The 19,653-nt window shown below is 37.8% G+C and overlaps 1 protein-coding gene across 4 annotated transcripts in view; it reads right to left on the bottom strand.

Moving 5' to 3' along the window:
* TBL1X (transducin beta like 1 X-linked) overlaps nucleotides 1-19,653 on the bottom strand; it is a 259,538-nt gene that overhangs the window by 86,222 nt on the left and 153,663 nt on the right. For 3 of the 4 annotated variants that reach the window (XM_064646579.1, XM_064646577.1, XM_064646580.1), the window contains one exon: nucleotides 2,190-2,297. The gene's annotated coding sequence lies outside the window, so the exon portion shown is untranslated. Of the gene's footprint in view, nucleotides 1-2,189; nucleotides 2,298-5,998; nucleotides 6,103-19,653 lie in introns of all 4 variants that reach the window. The other variant, XM_064646578.1, reaches the window with a different exon arrangement.

The raw sequence follows: 19,653 nt of genomic DNA, 5'->3' as shown, positions 1-19,653 counted from the left end.
GAACTGCACCTATTGCAAGCTTCTTGAACAACAGAAACCTGCTAATATGCTGATACGTTTGAAGGATCTTCCACTACATCCTATCCATCTCGCTCTTAAATTCAAAGCAACTAATTCATACAATAAACATCAAACTAGCAAATGGTGACCTGTTTCTTCCTAGGTATCATGTGCATATGCCTACTTTTTCTAACTGAACTTGCCCAACCTTTCATTTTTCGACATCTGATTTCGCCTCATCTCTCTTTTTCATCTTGCTTTTTACAAGGTTTTCTAGTCAAAATACTGTAATTCCCAATGCATTTATACAACATATCACACATGATCTCAATAAAGCCAAACTCTTGTCATTGTCACCCCCATCACAGCAATAACAAACAATGATGACAATAAGAATGCATAGGACAAAATTAACATGACCAAATTTTGTTAAAACATATTTTGGTTAGTCTGCCTAGTGATTTTGGCCATGATTTTCAAAAGCCACAACTAAGTTGAGGAAATAAGTTTGGTGACTACCTATTGGAACGTACCTAAGTGATCTGACACTCATCATGTAAAATTTGTTGGTCTAATTCAAGCAACGAAACTAGTAAAACATGACTGAAGAAATTTCTGTGTTCCATTCTCAGGAACAAAAGAAGATTCACTAAAAATTATTACTAACTTTGTAAAATCATAATGTTTTTCTCTGCTTTTGGGTTTCCTCTGACTGATTCAGATAAATGATCATTACAGATGTGCCTGAGCAGATGTGCATTGTTGCTCCTAACAAATCTCCAAAATCCAACAAGGAGTCTCTATAACATTTAATGCCAGGAATCTACGACATTTTCCTGGAGCTTCTTTCTTTGAAAACTGACATTTTCTCCCTGTATTGTCCCCAGACTGGTCAGAGACATTCTCCTGCAGAGAGGAAAGTCTCAGTGATACTGTGAGAGGAAAAGTGATAAAGCATGTACTCACTCCCTGTTACAAAATTTCTGGATAGTCAAGACCAGCTGTATGTTTCGGTAGGACCTGAAAGAGATCTTGGAGATCTGTCTGACCTTCAGAGCAACAGAAAACAAAAAGACTGATGATCAATAATTGGCTACATGTCTGGTGAGAAATTGAGGTGTTCTGGCCTTCAGAACAGCAGCTGGCATGCGTGGCAAGAAGGAGCCCTATTAGGGGAATAAACTTCATCTCACCAACATGTTACTTTTTGGTTAAGGACAATCTAAGGCAGACAAAAAGCTTTGCATGTCTGGGAGGTGTTGGAGAAACAGATGCAATACAAACTCAACCCTACACACGGATACCTGAGACAAGAGAAGAATCAGTGGCCAAGGAAACGGGCAAGAGAGGCTGTAAAGTCTTGTTTAGGAAACGTTTTGTATAGTTATCAGTGAAGAGAAACCAAGAGCTCACAAAATACATGGCACAGAAACAATTCAATACAAATGACAGTGAAATCTTATAACAAAAAGGAGTAACTAATCTCCCACACATGTAAGTGCATTAGACCAGAGATACTACTTCTGTTCATAGCATTCATAGTACTGCAATAGTCAATACAGCTGTATAGTCCCTGCATTGCTTTCCCAAAAATGGCAAAGATCTTGTTCTTTCTCTATAATTCACCAAAAAAGGGGAAGAAGTCTGTACCTTCTTAAGATATTAACCAGAATGCCCCACATGCTACTATTAGCACAGAGAGGGATTTAGAAACTTGTGTGAAAAGAGCACAGCAGCAACTTGAAAAGGCTGCAGAGTACCAATGAATGTTACATAAACACAGAAACAGTCCCTGATGCATTGCAGGAGAATAAGATTGCTCAGGCCTAATGTTAGAGATGGGCAGTACAGTTGGTGGTGTCGGTACACTGGTAGGACTGATCTTACCGCTGATCCATTTTGGAGTAATTTTTTTTACCCTAGCAATTACTGAACACCAAAACCACTTAAAGAATTGCCCAGTGCTTCTTTGCATTGCTTCTTCAACCCGTAGCTTAAAAAGCAACCCTGATAAATGCAGACTTTCTGTCAAATATCTCTGTTCAAGAGAGCTGGACAAATGACAGCACTGGTGTACGTACAGGAACTGACTGCCTGGGTGGCTTGAGCAGGGAAAAACCTGAAAGGCAGTTGGACAGGAAATGGTGCACTGGATGTGAGCTCTTACTGAGCAATTCCTTTTGGCTTACCTGGTCGTGAGACCCTTGAGCTGCTGAATGTTGCTCCTCGCAGGCTGCTGTCAAGAGTCTGGGGGTTTGAGTTACCATGGAGATCACCGCATCTGACAGCTGAGAGGGCTGCAATGAGAGAAGGGTACCTGTCAAGATGGTACGGTGTCCATCACCTCAAGAAAACACAAGCATTTGACTCCTTTTGCTTTTGGCGTTCACCAAAGTGCTAGCTTCCAAGTTAGGAGCTTTGACAGAACCTGAAGTGGAAAAAACCCAACACCCATCACAGAAAGATTTAGAGAGGCGAGAGGAAGCCCCAGTGACACACAACACTCGAGCACTTTGCAAAGGTGTGCACTTTCTCAGGAATCTGGAAGAATCCTAATACACCCTGAGCTTGGCTTAACAATTTTCAGCATCTCTGGTCAGGTAAAACAAAAGCAAGCAATTCACCCTGAACCACTGCTGAGAGCACAGGACTGAAATGCCAGCGTGCTGCCTCTGAACAGTGGGATGCACACAAAAGTGCTTCCTCAGAAAGCTTCCAGTGGGAACTGATCGAGCACCACTTTGAGCAAGAAGAAACAAGCAGGCAAAAGAAATCACCTTCTTGAATGTTTTTGGGGAAAGTCTAAAGGCAAGCATTTATGAAAATCAGACATGAAAGACAGCCTGACATTCTTCTGCAATAATAAACCCATTTGCACACTTTTCCATGCCTGCCATAGAGTGTGATGAGTAAAGCCTTATTTCTTACTTCCTCTGCCATTCGAGCACCACGTATCTTGACTAGCTTCCTACTCCTCCATTTCAAGCCTTAAGTTTTATGCTCAATTTTTGTCTATGTAATCTAATAATTAAATGTTGTAAAGTGAAATGAGATATTCATTGGAGACTTTTAAAATTAATTATCCTCTTCCACACAAATGTCTGACAGCTTTTAAGACTACTGTCCTGGTTTTGTTGGGGATAGAGTTAATTTTTTTCCTGGTAGCTGGTACAGTGCTGTGTTTTGGATTAAGTATGAGAATAATGTTAATAACACACTGATGTTTCAGTTGTTGCTGAGCAGTGCTTACCCTAAGTCAAGGACTTTTCAGTTTCCCATGTTCTGCCAGTGGGCAGGTGCACAAGAAGCCAAGAAGGAGCATGGCCAGGACAGCCATACCATAGAATGTCATGCCCAGTATAAAAACTGGGGAGAATTGGATGGGAGGGTGCTGTTCACTCCTTGGGGAAGGACTGGGCATTGGTCAGCACGTGGTAAGCAATTGTATTGTACATCACTTGTCCTTTTTGGGTTTTATTGCTCTCTTGTTTTGTTATCTCCCCTTTAATCATTATTGTCATTATTATTAGTATTATATTTTACTTTATTTCAATTATTAAACTCTTCTTTATCTTAACACATGGGTTTTATCGTTTTCCAATTCTCCTCCCCATCCCACTGGGATGGCTAGGGGAAGTGAGTGGCTGTGTGATACTTATTTACTAGCTCAAGTTAAACCATGACGATTATACATTAAGTATCATTTTCTGATATAATCAATGTAATAAGTAACATATTTAAACACATAATCAGGACAAGCTTTCACAAATCTAGTTCTAATTCTCAGTCTACAGTACTACATACAAGATGTTCTCATTCAGTTTACTGTGAGGCAAGTACACCATCTAATCGACTACTACTCACTTCAGAAAGTTACATCTATTCTAATCAGAGGTGAATGACTACACAAGGGACAATAAATGCTATTTAAGCATCACAAAGTATTAACAAGACATAAGCTAGAAGTCCATAGTTTTTCTGCGTTCATTTACTGAATACATACAAATCTCCATCTATGTGGCTACTTATCTAATTACCTATCTCATTCTCAGATGGCATTCTGAGATGATTGTTCTTCACCCCATCTTTTTTTTTTAATTATGGATTGATAGAATCGTTTGGGTTTGAAGAGATGTTAAAAATCATCTAGTTCCAACCCCCTTGCCATGGGTAGGGACACCTCCTACTAGACCAGGCTGCTCAAAGCCCCATCCAACCTGGCACTGAACACTGACAGGGTTGGGGAATCCACAATATGTCTCCCATCTCATTTTTCTGTGGAGAATATTATGTTTATTAAAAAAAACAAAACAAAACAAAAAACCCAAGAAGGATAATTGTGTGTAAATACAAAATCTAAAAATCCAATCAACAATTAGAGGATTTTTCTGTTACAACTTCTCCATGTCTTATGGGGAAATTGCTAAGAGTATTATTATATTAAAATTATCTCTATTCAATACTCTTGACATTATGCTATGCAACAGTATCTAACACATACTGATGCTGCTCTCATGTCAAGCACCAAGAAAATATCTGTACTGTAGGCTTCTGCAAGATTTATTGAGTTTAAAGGACACTGTAGAATACCAGATACTCATACTGTAGCACTGTAGATGGAAGAATGGTTATTGAAGAAATTCTATGAATACTTTCTATCATAATTATACTCATAAATTGGTTGGGTCATGTTTTCATTTGTTCTGTTTACAAATCTTACAAACTGGATCCCTGGAGGTTTTTATCTGTGACAGGATCACTTAAAGGCTATTCATCTTCCCATGCTGCTACAGAGCAGGCAGAAGGCATCAGTGGAGGCAGCACTGGTAACATAAGCTGGAAGAGCTAATCAAATCCTTTCCTAAGACCAGCCTTGGTTACCATGCCAGACAACTTTTTGCTAAAAAAGTTCATACTAGCTCTCTGCTGAAAAAGTGAAAAACAAAAGGAAAGAGACATCCTAGAGGAGAAAAGATACAATTTCTTTATTATTATTTTATTACTTATAAGTATCAGTGACATTGAAAAGTTATATAAATTTCCCTTATGACTAGGTGAGAGCATGTATAGATGACTGCAATAACTGGTCATGCTAGCAGATGCCCCTACCCATAAGGTTTTACTCAACAACAAAAGAGTTTCTTCAAATCTGATTTCATACAGAATTAAGTACTAATATGAGCTTTGAACCAAACAGTATGCAAAGACAGAAAATGTTCTTTTAAACTTTCTTTGGTGATATTAGTATTGCAACCTATTCCTACTTAGAATAGGATAAGATCTTCACAATTTAGAAAGAAACTGGAAAAAAACCCCACCACCAGAAATCACAGAATACAGCTGCAAAGTGTTAATATAAAGTATCTGGAGAGTTCAGTTTGTATAGTTTATCACCAAAAAAAAAAGATGATGACCTAATTACAGCACCTAAGTATTTTCATTGGGAGAATATTCTACGTACCAACTGGCTTGTTAATCTAGCAAAGGGTGTGCATAAAACAAATCAGCATCTGGAAGCTGACACCAAATTTAAGTGAGAAATAAAGTACATGCTTTTATCACCTGTGACTAACCATTAGTGCAGCTATCCAAAGGAGAATGCAGAGATTCCCCGTTCATTGATATCAAGCTTTAGTGGGACTTCTCTAGAAGATGAGTTTTTGTGAAAATACAAGATATCTTGCAGTCATATACAAGTTACTGGGTTTCATACAGATACACAAAGATTCAGAGAACTACAGCTATCCTTCCAGAGACATGTGGACTAAGTTCTGCTGTGAATAATATTCTGGCTTCCAATTTAGGAAGGCATCAGTAGGGCATCAGTATGACCAAAGGCAGGCAATACAAATTATGCTCTCTGCACAGAGAGCAATAAATAACAGCACTTCATGCTATTAACTACTTGCCAGTCCCATCCCTATGGGCAGGTAAGCTTTCTGGGCAAAAAAACCTTCTTATAGAGGTGTTTCAGTGGGTTAGCCAAGTAGTTCTCCACCTCAGTTAAAATCCAGGAGCTGCTGTGGCCCTGCAGTGTGCTTCCAGCTCTCTCCCTGCAAGAAGCAGAAGCCTCACTCTGGGCACACAAGTAATGTGGGCTTCCTACAAAAGGGACAATGGGAGAAGAAACAGAAATAAAAACAAGAATGTTTTTTTGTTACATTGAAGTGATCTCACAGTTAGCAACCTTAAAAAATTTCATCCTCTAAGGAAGGGATAAGGAAAGATATTAGAAGTGCTAATTTAGCTAGCAGTTGCTATATAATAGGTGTTGCTGTTCTATGCCTTGGGCTGGGCTAAGCTGCCAGGAAATGTAACCAAAAATAAAAGTTAAAAAAATTCGTTCATTTTTACTAATTGTAAATCTGGTACACATGGTTTGACTTTGGATTTGCACTATGTTTGAAAACACAAAAGACAACCAAACAATACAAACGTGTTCATTGATCCCTGTGCATCTCTCAGCTACTCCACTGGACACAACCTCTGTGAAGCAAAACCATGGGAACCCCTGACACGGACTCCCATGCAGGCAGTTGATGTATCAACTAATTTATCAACCACCCTTCTTACATAAGAGATGCCAATTTAACTGAATAACAGTAATATTGCCTTTCACCCCGTCCCCACAGCACCAGCCAGGATAGGGCAGAGCACAAGCACAGTGTCCACAGCACCATTTACACTAAGAAGTCAATAAAGTGACATTTCTTAAAGGAGGGATGAATTTAGTGCTGCCCTTAGTAGGCCACAGGTGAAACACTGCATTTATCCTCTGCTTCATGTGTAGATTTAAGTACTATTTCTGCATAGTTTCAGCTAAATAATTTTATTTCTTTTTACTACACAACAGAGATGAGGAGAAACCAAACCAGTGTCATTACTCTTCTTAACTCTGTTTCACAATGAAAAAAAACATTAAGTGGGTGACTATTTATTATCCCCCCTCCTTTCTGGCTTTTAGAAGCACTGGGAAGTTTAAATGCTAAACAGGTCATCTTCAACAAACACTAAATTACAAAAGCAGTTTCCAGAGATTTCACTATATCTCTGGGAAAGAAATGCAGGATACCTAGTGCACAACACGAATATTTTGCTTTCTTTCAAATTGATAAACAGCTTTAATATTTTCAAACTATCCCTGGGGGAGTATACTTGTATACCATGACTACACAGAAGATTCTAACAGGACATCAATAATTATGCCACCCACCTGCAAAAATAACCTAAAATGTATTTTCTAAAGCAATTCCTAAAAAGTGTACAGATGAATGAAGAGAACATTCCAACGTTTGCAAAACTTGTGCTGATGTGCTAGGGTTTTAGTTTCTTTATGGATTTACGTTATATATAAATATAATCTCATCGGTATAACCACAGCTGTGGCTCCCCTGGGGTATGACCAGCAAGTGCTCTGTACATGGATCACAGATGCCATTGCAGTCACGTGGAGCAGAAATGACCACCACTTTCAGCACAACACAACACAACAAGCTGGGTTTCTCTGCTGGGTTTCTCTACTGTGTTTCCACAGAGTACCTATGCACTGGAACTGCAAATTCTGTTCAGAAAAACCCACACAATCCCTGAATATTAATGTATTTGCCCTAAGGTCTTATAGAGTAAATAAACACTATTTAATGGTTTGCTATGATAAAAAATTCCCTCTTTCGACACTTATGTAGCTATCGTTCTCCCATAGCTGCTTCCTCTAAAGGAAGTTAAGAAAGGTTTTTTTATTTTAAATCTACTACAGATAAATGCTCAGATTTGATGAAGGAAATGAAGTCATGAATCAGTCAAAAATCAGAAAATCAACTTTGAAATAAATCTTCATTATAGTACTAGTGCAAAAAGTTTCCCCATGGTAAAATCTAAGTCAAAGCAACAAAAATACCCTCAGAAATAACCCATCTCTTCCCATAAAAACTTAAAATACTTACACTTGAAAGCCTCTCCCCAGAATACATCAGTCTTTAGGTGCAGCTCACAGAGCCTGGGCTGTCACTTTGAAGCAAGTGTCTCCAGAGAAAACCAAACTGCAAGTGGAAACACTTCTCATGTTTCATCTTAACTCCCTCTGTCAAAGCTAGTGGACATCATGAAATTAAGAATTTCAGAAGCACAGTCTCATTAATTTGGCTATATTCTGCTACCCCTTTTACACAGGCTTCTTCAGAGATAAATTAACTCTCAGCAGCCCAAACAATGACTCAGTACAACCAGTCTTGGAGCCAGACTGGAAGACACAGTTACAACATCAACTCTCCAAATCATTTACCAATGTCAGCACTTTGCCTGCAAGGGTGCTTCAACAGCTTTAGCTTTTTTCTGCTTCAGCTGTGTATCTGACTGTAGTAGATATTCCCTCTACATGTGTAATAGTTTCAGAGACAGGAGATACATGAGTTATCTACCAGTATTTGATAGGCCTGAACTTTCAGTGGTAATAATGCATTTATGAAAAGTTTAGCTGTCAGTAACCAAAGCAGGTACCAAGACTGCAAATGCTTAGTACTGTAAGAGGATTTCCTCAGTACCCCTATGGATTCATGGGTGCTGTGGCCTACAACACATCATTTCTGAAAATTTTTTATCACAAAGACTTACTCATATCAAATAGCACAGCATTTATTTTACCAATTCTCAGGCAAACCAAATGCCATTTTTCTAATTAACAAGTCCATATTTAAAAACAAAAAAAACCCCACACCCAAACTTCTCTCTTGACAGTAACTGATGAGATTTCTGCTGAACTTTATAAAACATGAAACAAATCCCATAGCACATCTAGGACTGTTGTGATGGAAACATAAAAAAGGAGTTTAATTATTAATTCTGTGATACTACAGGTAGGTGGGAAAAAATTATCCCCTTCAGAAGCATTGAAGTGTAATCCTTTCATTTGTCTATTTAGCTGCACCTCAGGCAAAAGCATAGAAGAAGAAACAGAAAAGAAGAAATGCAGCCTCCTCTGCACTGCCCTAACAGTCACCATTACCTGATTTAATAGTGAGTCCAAGATTAAAAAGAAAACCACACAATTTCACTTAATTCATGTAATTTTTGCCCCGAGTAGATCTGTCATTCTAACCTAAGAAATGAACTTTCAAGTCTTTGGCCCCCAGTTGTGCAAATACTGCGCTGCTTTCAGCATGCACGTCTTGGAGGTACCCAACTGCAGAGCAGCACGTGAAAGGATTTGCTGTTTCCCATATCTGAATGCTGCAAAGTCTGTAGAGTTTTCTCAATGTGCATCAGTAATGTGAATTGCAGCCCACGGCAAAGAGACAGAGCCAGTATAATTTTCTGAAACAAGGTTTAATATGTCTTGCCAATATCATCAGCTTTGGTTTGGACTAGCTGTAATTTCCAAGAGATTTTGAAGGTGGGGTATGACGGGCACTGTGGTAATAGACTCTTGATGTTGTGGAGGCATCAATACTCGCTGCAAGGCCAGGCTTTAGGAGAAATTACTACAGTCAACTTAGGAGGAACAGAGATGGTAGGCACTGTGGACATGTCACATGGGATTTGGGCAGCAGTTTGTCCCCGAAGGACCTTTTGAAACTTTGGGTGGAACTTCAGCTACACATCGTTGAAACAAAATGAATATATAAATACGCAGTCATTAATATATTTAAGTCACATTTTCCCCTTACATTACAGCAATTGTATGAAATGCTCTAGGCTAGAAGCTGCTGAATCAGGAAATGGATCAGAAGCTAACTAAAATGCCTTTCTAGTTATTGATTCCTGATCTCTGTTTCCTGTCAACTTCCTAGAATCCATCCAACGCAAGCACGAAAGGGTAATGAGTTTCTGAACGCACACTCTAATAGTGCACACTGCATCAAAGCTTTCAGTAATTGCCTGGATGCTGCTTCCCAGCAGTACTAAACAACTTAAATATAATTATCTGGAAGCCCTATGGGCTGCATTTCCCCACTGGAACACCTCTTACACTAATCCATTTATCAGGCTGACAGATGACTGAATCACTGGCACTATGGACCCATTCTCCTAATAATATTTCTCAGGCCCACATTTTGGTTTGTGCTTTATCAGGTACATTTCTGCAAAGGAAAAACGTGTATTAAGAGTGGGGAGAGAACCAGACATATAACACATTAATCTCTTCCCAGTATTGAACAATGTCATTTGTTTGATTAGCCCACTAAGTATAAAATGCTGGAGCTATCAGGCAGAAAATGGAAATGAAATGTACGCATTATGGAACCGTATGATGGCAAAATTAGTAGGGAAACACACAAACACAGTGAACTTCTTTAAGTTTTCCAGCCATATAAAAGTTTAGAGAAGTTTGCATTAGAGGACAATTTTCAGGGCATCCTTCCTGAAGATGGCCTGGCTACAGCTGTCGAGCTAAAATTTCTCCATACTATTTACTTCTTGTACATCTTTCTGAACAATGGGCAACAAAAGAAATTTTAAAGCTGTCTGAATTATATTCAAATAGACTTGAACCGAACATCATGCTGCCGCAGAACTATGCACTTTGCAAGCTGCTAGAGAATTCTCATAAAAGTACCAAAAATTTATCTAGTTTCTTAGACAGAATTTTCTAATGTTGTAACAAAAACCACTTTATTGCTGTGACTTTTATTTCCAGACAGGTTCCAATAAGTGGACCTCTGCAGAGTCTGAAATTCTGGGGACTGAAGGCAACATCTTCCAAAATGTGCAACACTGTGAAAATGAAGTAAATGTAAAAATGCTAAATTCTCATCAAATTCTTTTTTAATGATGAAAATAATTACTCTAGGATGTTATACTCTTATGCTTCCTTTCTAACAAGTTGTGGGATAGGAAACAAAAAGGGACAAAGCTGGTAGTAACCAGTAGGAAGATGTAGAAAAAGATGGGCTTTAAAAAGTGCCCTTCTAGACCCATTGTACTGCAGTCAATAATATATATTCTGGCTTGGAATCACAGGACCCAGCTAGAGTGGTAGCATTGCTTCATCTGCTTATTTCCTCCAAATGTTCTCATCATGGACACAGAAAATCTCGATGTTCCAAAACAATAAAACAAGAAAGACGGACTCCTTGTACTTCTACATGAGCCTAACCAGTATCCTGCCAACAGTCAACATCCATAAACCCTCTCAAAAATAGAACTACAAGTTAAAGTTAACCCATGGCCTCATCCTTTTACCTGGAAAGGTGGCCATCAGTATGAATTCAAAGCGTGAATACAAAAGCTATATTTGAACATTCAACAATGAAATATATAATTAAAACATATTCAAGTGATCTAAACTGATTTAGCTTGTGAATCAAGCAGCAGCAGTAAGATGAGGTACAGTCAGTACTTCTCAGGAGCAGCACTAACCATCCATCTCAGAATAGGGCCAAAAAGTAGCAGCTACTTGGACATTACCAGATTTGATTTTCAAAAATGCAATCACTGGTCTTTCCACTGCCTGCTAAAGTACCGAGCAGGTTATTAAAAACTGAGCTGCTTGAGATTTCTTCATGTGCACCCCGGAGCAGAAATCTCAGTTTCACTTGCACTCTCCACCCACTCCTTCCCTCCAGCCTGAAACTGGAAAACTCATCCCAGAGACACTGACACTTGCACATCAGTGAGCCAACTTCCCTGTTGTTCAAAGACAGCCTCTTCCTTCCCAGTCTCATCTCCTCTGTTTAGTGTATTCTCTACTCCCACAAACAGGCAGAGAGTATCCTGAGCAAGGGCTGCCCTGAACCATACGAACCTTAACACTTGTCAGTCATCCTTTCACATGAAATGCAGAATTTCACACTCCTGTTAACACAGACTCCTTTGAAAGGCAGTGGTACTGAGCAGAGCAAATGTCAGATCTAATCAAAAGAACATTCTGAAGTAAAAAATGTCAAAAAAAAAAAATCTTCTCCTGTTTTTAGCCATTTTTAATAAAACAGATCAAGGTCCTGAATTTCCTAAGTAAGAAACCATCTCTGCCAAGCAAAAAATGTAACACTGTCTTCATTTGTATGCTTTAAGAAGAAGCTTGCTATATTGCTGGTGAAGCTGAATTTGCTGGGTATTAATTCTGAGACAATTTTTTAATTCTTGAGGTAAATGGTATCTCTTTAAAGCACTTCCAAAATTATTCTTCCCTCTAAATCAGAGGAAAATTTACAGCAGCTTATAGTTAAATAGTCGCACTGAATTCTGACTTTTTTTTAATAGAAGCAGAAAAAAAGAGTTTGAGGAGAAGAGAGGAATCATCTAAGATAAAACTTACAGCTGGAGTCATAGTCCACTAACTTCCATGCTTTGTATGAAAGAAGTGTACACCTGGAAGAACATGGCAGGCTAAGCAGTCAAAAACTGCAAAAATGCAGAGGGTTTTATGAGTGCAAATAAATGTCTGTTCTAAAAAGCATGGCAGAAGTGACCTAATACATTTATCTACAAACAGAACATTCATTTGTAACATCCATTTGAAAATCAGATTTTTATATTCAGTAAGTATTATCTTCAGCATTAGAAAGATAACAAATTTTCTTGCAAGACCACTTCTATGCAGTTTCCATCTTTGGACTCCTGACTGCACCAAACACAGAACAGCTGGGACTAACCCCAAAGCTGGCCCTGCTTTGAGCTGGGTGTTGGACTACAGACCTCCTGAAGTCCCTTCCAATCTGAATTATCATAGGATGCTACAACAATCATCTCTCCATACTAAAACTAAATATGCTTCTTGCGCTATTTACATAGAAAATAAGGAGCTTAATAAAAAACAGCAGAGCACAAACTTACATGCTGAATCCAGACAGATCCAAGGTCTTAAAAGCATCAAACGTGAGGCATTCTTCCTGATCATATAAAGCTTATGCTGGTTAAGCAACTGTAACAAAGCTAAGACTGATAACTAAAGATACAGAATGCTTTTGTTATACTGCAGATTACCTCTCAACATTACCTTTTCCTTTTACCTAAATTATTGTAGAGATATAGGAGTAAAAACTATTTATATTAAATTAAATTAAATTACAGTTTAACTTTGTGAATTTTAATCTTCCCCCAATTAAAATGCATGACAGATTAATAGGTTATACTGTCTGGATATGAAAAATGCAGCTGAGAATACTGGCTAGAGAAATACACTAAATGAAAAAAAGAGCAGGAGCATGAATTAATCTGCAGTAAACAGGGCTGTGAAAAACCTGAGCATTTAAAAAACACACAGACAAAATAACCCTCCAACAAACATCCCACAGACTTAGTGGTAAAGAGCATCGATCTGGGGCCTTCTTGGTCTGAGGAACCCAGTCCTCTGAGTTGTCCAGGAACCTACGTAATTTCACCACATTTGAACTTTTTAATAAAATATTGTAAGAGTCACCAGCAGAAGTAAAATTTCAGGAAAAAATCTTCAAAATTACCATCTGCATGTTACAAGAAATAACTTCTCTAGATTTTGGTCCTGTTGATTGCTAATCTGATTAAACTGATGGTTGATATTAGCTGTCTCATTATCATATGCCCTTATAGGACTACATGGGTATCCATGCCTCTACATTGAGACAAAATTCACCTCCTATGATAGCATATATGAGAATATTGACTAGTATATACAAGAAAAGTTTGTTTGTGTAATGAGATTAGGATAAATTCCTTTAATGAATTTCGTTAAAGTATTATCTCTCAATATAGATGATGTTCTATGGTTTAATGCAATTCTGATACCATAAATGGTATGATCTAGCCATCTTTGGTTTCTTTTATTTAAATTTCTATCTACCTTCAGAGGTATTTCAGCTACTAAGGCTGACAGATTTTTAATGATTCTCTAGACTGTACTTCATTGAAGGGACACACAGAAAGAGTACTCAAGATCTCAGTATCAGTAAATGGTTATCCAATGATTCAGTCAATTCATGGTTTATAATCCCTATTTCATGGTATGTTCAAACATAGTAAGGTTCACCAAGCATGTTAAAAAGCCATTAGCAAAAAGAATCTGAATTGAGCGTCGAAACTCTAATTAAAAAACAACCAAAATAAAAAACCAAATCACACAACAAACCAAATGCAAAACCACACCAAATTTTGAAAATTCGACTAATTAGTTAAACTTGTTGCAGAGGGAGAAGGACTTTTGAAATGCAGAAAACCACAAATTTAACTCGCCTTCCTTTTTCCTGAAGCTTCCTCAGGCTTGCTAGTCCAGCATGAAAGCCCAAAGACGCTGATTATGTTGCTGCAAACGTAATTTCTTGAAACCTTGCAAGGACCTTGCAAGGAGCTTAAGAGCGGAAAGGGAAAAAGCATCTATTACTTCCAGCACTGTGAAGTGTCTCACGTTGTTTAATGCTTCCCTGTGCATTAATTTTATTAAATAAATTCTTCTAGGTCTCTTCAATAAATAGTTCTCATTTTTGAAATGCTAAAGTAATAATTCAGAACATCTGGAAGTCATACAGAACATGACAATAATTCAAATTACAATGTAGACTGCTTCAATTTGTATATATATATATATGCCCTAATCTAACACTACACTGCACCTTCATTTACAACTTACAGCATTGAATTTCATGTAGCCAGTATGTGATGCTACTTTTAGGCAGCATTAAAAGGCGATTTTTCCCAGGGTCGCAGAAGTGCAATTACCATTGACTTCAAAATGAAAAGGAAGTGGCCTGCAGTTCCAGAAACCTGTCAGTCTTTTCATCTTGGAAGTTAAACTCTTCTCTGCAAATTGACAAAACTATGAAAAGTGAGAGCAAGCATTAGCACAGAAAGATATTTGCTTTAATTCTGCTGTATTAAATGAAACAAAACCTTTTTATTTCATGACAGAACATGTCAGGGACATTCATGCCACTTAACTTTGATTCTAACTTAAGTATATGTATATGGATGCTGATGCCTAAGGCTGGGTATGAATATGCAGCCTTCATTATAATGAGTGGTTTTCTTGTACTACATTAGCGGGAAAGGAAGGACCTAATAGCAAAAGACTCACTGAAATCAAAGAACTACAGTAACAAAAAAAGGATCATTAAGAGTCTTTTTGCATCTCAGTTTACAGATTTTGTTTACATTTAAGTGTTTTATTGAGATGCAAGGTGTTAAGTCATTTTTGGCCCTGGCCTTTGAAATTATTCAGGAAAATTTTGAGGCATAGGCTAGGAGATTTAGAAGCTTGGCTCAGAAATTCTGGAGAACAGGTATTAAAAAGTTCATTTTCATCATGGTAGCCGTAAGTCTAGCTATATACCCCATTCTATCCACTGTAGTGTGCAATTTCAGGTTGTCGTCAAGCTTCTTGTTCTGAGTGAAGCTTCACTGGTGTAGCCTCATTCCCTCGTTTCTCATAATCACTCTTCCCTTACATGCCTGCTGAACACTGCTGCCCCTCAGTATCTCAGGAATAACTGCTCATATCAAAATGAGTATTATTAAAAGAGTTCAGAAAGTTGGTGTTAAAAAGTGTTTAAACTAAGCTATATTATAGTGAACAGATTAGGTTAGCGAGTGACTACATGATCAACTAAGTTTCATGGGAGCAATACTGAACAGTTGTGGACAGTGGAGGACAGGAACCTATTCAGCCAGTCCAGCTTTTGCCAGAATAAAATATGAAATGCCTTGGTACTTAGGTTTCATTCCTGTCTTTTCTTTTCCCAGTATCCAGGATCCTAAAATTTTTACTCTTGATTCAGACTGTCAGGTTTCCTCAAAACAATTACCCCTCCAGCAGTACCCGTGTTCAGACTTGTGAGGCACATCCATAGGGTAGCTGAAAAACCCCACCCAAATTAAATGTGCCCCACCACCCTCCCCACAACATCACCTCAGTAAAACAGCAATGAGTTTAAATACAGTCATCTCGGCGTCCTCAATTCACCTTGTTATTGCACCTCCAGTTGCTGCAGCACAGATGGGATGCAACATCTCCCACTGTTTGGGGACTGCCCCTAAAGGTGAGCCATATGTTTTGAAATACCCAGAAACAGCAGGATTAGATAAGGAAATCTCTGCAGCCTTAAGGCAGAGTTGCTTTGATTTCACTGCTTTATGTCCTGCCTCCTCCCCCAGCCTTTTTTTTTTTTTTTTGAGAGCTTTTGTAATTTAATTTATCTGTGTTAAGCCTACAGAAAAAAAATCCAAACAAATACTGTGTTTGCGCGCGCGCGCATGTGTGTGAGTGTGTGTGTGTGTGAGATGCCTAGGAAATCTCCTGTGTTATCTGTGTAACATTTTACCTTCCACTAGACAAATATATTTTTAAACAGTGTGGAATCAAAACAACATTCTCAGCATTCAAGACATTCTGTCATCACTGCCCATTTGTTGCCCTCTGGGTTTCTCTCAGCTGGCAAATTTCCCATTTAAGGAGTTATCAGATTCATCTGCTTAGACAAGGCTGCAAAATAAAATGAAAAGCTGGATTATTCTAGAGAACTCATATTTTTCTTTCAGGGCAGAAAATCCAGTGCATGAGAGCTGAACACTAACAGCAAATGGAACCAATCTCTCAGAGTTCACAATTCTACCTCACTATAGTCTGTGAAATCTAATTTGGATTAAGATGCCACAGCATTTATTTTACATTCATACTTTATTTCTTTAAATATGTTTAGTGCCACATATTATGTTAACCTGTTTTGAAGCCTTAAATATTATGTTCATATATGAAATTTATTTTTAAACTGTAGTTCTAGTAAGCCTCTAGTGCATCCTGCTGCTTCTACACAATTTATCATAAAGAATTACCAGTTGCTTTGTTACCTACAGCACATTTTTTCCCTACAGCACATTTTTTGCAGAGTGAAAGTGTTAAAAAAAGGGGGAAAAATAGAAAAAAAGAATAAATCACCAGTTTTCCACAGCAAGATGGTTCGACATTTACTTAAGTGATGGAGTAGCTTTCATGACAGAGGCTGTACTGCAAAACCATGTTCGTGTTTCTGGGCCCGCTGGCTGCAGTGCTAAGATTTCTGTAGGGATATGTCATGGTTCCTAGTACACTAAAACTCCACACAAGCCTTTTGTATCAAAGTGTGGAACACTAGTTTCTCCCCCTAGGTAGAAAGAAAACTGTGGTAAGGTCTGGAGAAACATCTCAACAGCAATCTTCCTTACTGAGCAGACAAAGAAGGTTTCGTTCTCTTGCCACAAATGAGTGAACTAACAAAAATTCCATCAAATTCAGGAAAAGGTTTCATGTGTATGTGCACCGAGTTAAGCAGAAGATGAACACAAGAGAAATGTTAAGTGATTTTAAAGTGATTAACATAACAGCAAACTCATTACTGAGCCAGATCTACTTTATGGAGACTACTGCCTTCCAGTATTGAAACTAAACCACTATCTTATGATGTTCACTGAAGTAAAAGTCTATTTCAAGGTGTTATATTATTTTAGCACGATGATTAATCAATTTCTTTTTAGAGCATCCTCTGAGAGCTTAAAAATTCATGATTCACTTTATTAGCATTCTGTACAGCTTTCCATATGCTTTGAGTGGTATGATTAAATTTATCTGTGGTTGCTAATGGCCGCAATATGGAAAACGAAGTATGAAAGTCACCATTCCACATACACCCGTTGATGTCCTTAAAACCCACCCTGAGTTCCAAACAAAGAGGATTGCATGTGACAAATCCTTTCTTTTTATTGTCACGAGCTAGCCTGAATACACTGTTTGTGCAAAAGGCAGACAGGATGGACTTGTGAAGGAATACTGCAAACAGAACAAATAAAATAGTGCATTATATATGTCACATTTTAAGGCTGGAAATTAGTTCCATGAAGTCATTTTCATCACTAAATTGAAAGATTTTCTACTAGGTTTGAAGGGTCTCAACACTGCTGTATTTATTTAGACTGCATGTTCTAGTAGTCCAGGCTTGTCATCAAAAGATAGTAAGAACTACACTTTGCCATTCTGGGCATAAAGTATTAAAAATTTATCAAAGAAATCAAAGCACCTTTCTAGTAAGATTGAATCCATCATCCATAGAAAATGCCCATACAGACCTACAAATACATTTTAGGTTTACTGAATGTAGCAAGATATAATAGCGTACAGTCTCATTAAAGAGCCAACAGATAAATACTGAGCCATCCAAAATGACAGTTCTTTCTAAAACCTGATGTCATGCACGCAGTAATAGTAGGATATTCTATAACAAAATAAAAACTGATATGAGCAGAGCAATGTATCGAGGTATTTATCATTAAGTAATACTATTATAAGGCTCTAGCAACATAAACCATGGTTGATCCCCAAGTAATTTCTCTGTTGTGTGCATTGCAATATATAATCTGGAAGAATGAAGTTCTTCATTACACAGAAGTTAAATGATCTTCTTTTTTCTCCTGTATTTCTTTTTGTGAGCTGCTGAGCTATTCAAAATTATGTAACTAAAGGGTGTTTTCACAGGGAAAGAGTATCTTTGTTCCAAAGGAGGCACTGGTGTAACTTTTCAGAAATATCACATTAAAAATAAACCACCACAAAAATTGCATTGTATTGACTCTGTGACCCTAAAAATGCACTCCAGACTGTCACTACCATTAAAGGTAATGAGTATGTTTTAATTCCCCAGTGATGACTTTTTGGGTACAGGCATCCCTCCACCAATGCATTTCACTTCCTCCCCCTGAAAAGGGGGCTCAAATATTATCATCACATGACAATGCAGACCCACCACAGGGCTAGAGAAGGGTAACTTTATTAGGAGTCTTCTGACAGATCCAAACATTCTGCAACATCCTTTAAAGCAGAAGCATGCCATTAATTTCCATATGTATTACTTTCTATGAAAGATAAGTGACTCAACATTGGGAAGGGCTTTACAAGGCTAATATTTCATCTCTGTCCAATACTTTTTTGGTTTGTGATGTGTCTGCCTATTATGAGACTAACTTATTCCAAAGAATAAATTAAGCAGCAAGACATGACAAGCAGGGCATTTGTATCCAATTTGCTTACAACCTGAGGCATGCTACAACAGCTCGAGGCCAAAGGCTGAGTAACCTTAAACATTCAATAAATGCAATAATAATCAAACTGAATGCACAGCATTGGGAGACTTATTTCTATTATAATATAAAATTTATATATAGGACCAAGTGCAACTGTGCATTTAGTGACTGTTACTAAATAAATGATATTGTTGAGAAACTTTTTCTAACCATTGTTCTGAAAACGCTATCCAATACAAGTGAAATGTAGAGGTTTATATACATTGTTCTACAACCAGACAATGCTTGTGAAATGACAGAATTACACCCTGGACTGTAGGTCCAGTATTAGTTTAAAAATATCCATGCAGACGTGTAAATATTAAAGGACTAGACAGCATAGGACAGGACACATAACCAACCACCCTAGAGTAGCAACCAGCCTGCGCTATCCTGTTCATGTACCAATTAATTAAGGTCTAGCTGTGGAAGAAACAAAGAATTAATTTAAAATAATTTATTTTTTTCTAAGAGCACTACCTCATCTCATTCTGAAGAGACTGTGCACAGACATAGGCTGTGCTATCGGAACACTATTTACTTCACTGCTCCAGCTTTAATGAGTAAAACAATGACATTATTTAGGTTCATGATCCGTTCTCCAGTCACAGTAAAGTTCATCTCTTAAATAAACAGTGTTGCAAGCTGCCTTTAATTTGT

This window comes from Pseudopipra pipra, chromosome 2 (assembly GCF_036250125.1).
Source record: "Pseudopipra pipra isolate bDixPip1 chromosome 2, bDixPip1.hap1, whole genome shotgun sequence".
Taxonomy (NCBI): Eukaryota; Metazoa; Chordata; class Aves; order Passeriformes; family Pipridae; genus Pseudopipra; species Pseudopipra pipra.
Note: the sequence above shows the minus strand (reverse complement) of the source record. Positions and strands in the feature narration are given on the sequence as shown.